The sequence below is a fragment of the Alligator sinensis genome, unplaced genomic scaffold, assembly GCF_000455745.1.
Source record: "Alligator sinensis unplaced genomic scaffold, ASM45574v1 scaffold909_1, whole genome shotgun sequence".
Classification (NCBI taxonomy): Eukaryota; Metazoa; Chordata; order Crocodylia; family Alligatoridae; genus Alligator; species Alligator sinensis.
In genome coordinates this window covers 478,935-482,515 of record NW_005842862.1, presented here as the reverse complement: position 1 = coordinate 482,515, position 3,581 = coordinate 478,935, and positions in this window count along the sequence as shown.

Below are 3,581 nucleotides of genomic sequence, written 5' to 3'. Positions count from 1 at the left end.
TTGAATGAGTCCAGAGTAGGTGCCTGCACCACCTCTGGAGGGAGTCTATTCCAGTTCTTGGGGGCTCGGACAGTAAAGAAATTTTTCCTTATGTCCAGCCTAAAATGGTCTTGGAGGAGTTTATGACCATTGGTCCTTGTTTTTCCTTGGGGCACTCTGGCGAAGAGGCGTTCTCCCAGATCCTGATGTGTACACCCCTTATATACTTATAAGCAGCCACCAGGTGCCCCCTGAGCCTGCACTTTTCCAGGCTGAAAAGCCCCATGGTTCTCAGCCTCTCTTCATAAGGCCTGTTCTTTTGTTCTTTGATCATGCGTGTGGTTCTCTTCTGGACTCTCTCAAGCTTCTCAACATCCTTCTTGAATTGTGGAGCCCAGAATTGGATGCAGTACTCCAGCTGTGGCCTCACCAAGGCTGAGTACAGTAGGAGGATGACATCCTGAGATTTACTTGAGAAGCATCTGTGGACGCAAGCCAAAGTATTGTTTGCTTTGCCAGCTGTGACATCGCGTTGGTGGCTTATGTTCATCTTGTGGTCAATCATGACCCCCAAGTCTCTTTCAGCTGTGGTGCTAGCAAGCGTAGCACTGCTAAACCTATAAGCATGCTGCCGGTTTTTTCTCCCAAGGTGGAGTACCTTACGTTTATCTATATTGAATATCATCAAGTTTGTATCCACCCACTTACTAAGTTTATTCAGGTCAGCCTGGATCACTAGCCTGTCCTTTGGTGTGGACACTATGCCCCAAAGTTTAGTGTCATCAGCGAACATAGCCAGTGTGCTTCTGACACCAATGTCCACATTGTTGATAAAGCTGTTAAAGAGAACTGGTCCAAGGACAGAGCCTTGGGGAATGCCACTGGTCACAGAGCACCATGATGATTCGCTACCATCGACCACTACTCTCTAGGTCCGACCTCGGAGCCAATTACCCAGCCATCGGACTATGGTGAAGCCAAGGCCACAGTTGGTTAATTTTTCCATAAAGAGGTCATGGGACACGAGATCAAAAGCTTTTTTAAAGTCCAGATATATGTCAATCTCTTCTCCCTTGTCCGGATGATATGTCACCTGGTCATAGAAGGAGATGAGATTGGTCAGGCAAGACCTACCCATGACAAACCTGTGCTGGCTGTCCCCCAGGATGTTGCCTTCAGCCAGCTTATCCAGAAGGGTCTCCTTGATAATTTTCTCCGGAATCTTACCGGGGATTGAGGTCAAGCTTATTGGCCTGTAATTCCCGGGATCAACTTTCTGCCCTTTCTTGAAGATGGGTACCACATTAGCCTTCTTCCAGTCTTCAGGTACTTCACCTGAGGGCCACGAATTTTCAAATATTTTTGCCAATGGTTGGGGTATGACACCTGCCAACTCCTTGAGTACTCTAGGGTGTAATATGTCCGGGCTAGCTGACTTGAAGTTGTCTAGCCTCTTGAAGTGATCCTTTACTAAATCAACACTGATGCTGGGTATAAATATGCCCTCACCTCACATCTCGATTCTCTTCCCTGCGGCTGTGCTGGCACTGCCTGGGATACTGAGCAGTGTTGTCCCCTGCATTTGGACAGGCTGGGTTCATGTTGAAGCTTATTCCAGGTATGGTTTGCCTGAGCAGGTCCTGCACAGAGTGAGGGCCTGGCTCAGTCCCTTCTGCTGCCTCTGGGGTTTGAAAAGCTTCAGAGGCCTTAAAAAGCCCCCCTGCTTTTCCTTGCTTCTGCTGGGACCTTGAGATGTATGGCAGGGTTGAAGCACACTTCCCCTGGCAGCTGCAGGGTCTTGCAAGGGGTTGGCAGATGCCTGTTCAGTTGGACCCAGTGGGTCATGTGTCTGCTCGAGGCTTCTGCCACCGCATCCAGAGCCCCCAGGGGACCTCTGGCACCCAGGTGAGCCCTGCCCCTGAATGGACAAGCAGGAAAGGCTTCTAAAGTCCTTGGTCCTCTGCTCCAGGTGCAGCCTGGCCACAAAGTCCCACTTTCAGACTCTGCCCCCCACCCCTTCTGTGTCCTCTTGGGCACCTTGGCACTTTAATGTTTCTTGAATCAGGTGAGTTTAGAGATTGCTGCTGTGACCAGCCACAGTTCTAGGCATGCTCCCAGACTGGCTCTGGAAGGGTATGCTTGGAAAGGGGCACTGCCAGTGGCAGAGCCCACACTTGCCCAGTTTTGGGGTTCCCTGCTCCCCTCCCTATGGGTTTGTTGAGATCCCACCAGGGGCTGGCTCCCCTGGGTTGCACAGCTGCAGGGCCCTGTTTTCTTCTTTAGCATTGCCCCATTTCCCTGCCCTGGGATGCAGTCTTGGTTGCCCTCTGCTTCCCGCATCCTCACTCCCACCATGTCTGGTGGCAGCGTCCCCCCGCTCCTCTCACTGGGTCACCACTACAGGCCTTCCCTCTCCCCTGTGGCTGCCTCTTCTCTGCAGTGGGGTTCCCAGAACAACCCCCAGCTTTCTCTCACCTGGCTGAAACCAGACCCAGGGGCAGGCATTTGAGGCTGGACAAACTCAGACTAGAAAGGCGCAAACTCTGCAGTGAGGTTTGTTGACTGGGGCCCAGTTCTTCAGCAGCATTGAACCAGTTGTAGGGGGCCAGATGAGATGGCTCCTCCTGCCTTGGTACACTGATGCAGGGAGGAGGTAGTGTCCTGGGGGTGGGATGTGAGGGTGCCCTGGCTTCCAGCTTCTGTTCCCAAGGCGGTTTCTTTCTCCTGCCCTAATGTGGGACACAGCATCCCCAGTGCTCTGCCTGGGCAGCTCCATCAGGAAGGGCTGCAGCCTCAAGCAGGTTTCCCTTCTAGCCACCTCTGCCATAGTGGGGGTATGGGGCTCCTCTGGGCTTGCCAACACCTTGTAGATCTCTGCCCTTTCCTGGAAGCTTTGCTGGATGGTGTGAGTTCAGGCCTGGCTGCCACAGCCTCACACTGCAGGCATGGGGAGGTGCCTTTTTGTAGGGGGTGCACCGCCACGCTCGGGGTGCATGTGCACCTATGTGCACCCCTACACATCGCCCCTGTGGCAAGTAGAGTCACACAAGGAGCAATGGGTCACAAACTGACAGAGCAGATTTGGGCTAGATATCAGTAAAAACTCATTCACAGTAAGGGTGGCCAAAATTTGGACTGGGCTCCCAAGGGAGGTGGTGCTCTTTCCCACCTTGGGGGTCTTTAAGAGAAGGCTGGATAGGCACCTGGCTGGGGGCATCTGGCCCAGCTCTCTTTCCTGCCCAGGCAGGAAAGAGGACTTGACGATCTGTTGAGGTCTCTTCTGACCGTAGCATCTATGAATCTCAGTGGTGGGGCATGACTGAAGTAGGGCAGGACTCTCAACTGCTGGTGGTTGATGGGAGAGGAGGTTAAACCAGTGCTTCTCAACCTTTTCAGACTTGAATCACCCTTCCTTAGCCTCAAGCAGGGGCAACGTGTAGGGGGCGCACGGGTGCACATGTACCCCCTGAGTGTGGCAGTGCACCTCCTACAAAACGGCGCTGCTGACAGTGTTGGCGGTGCCTGCGGGTGGTTGCCTCTCACCACCATGCTGCTGACACTGCTGGTGGCATCTGCAGGCAGTCCGCGGTTGCTGCATGCCC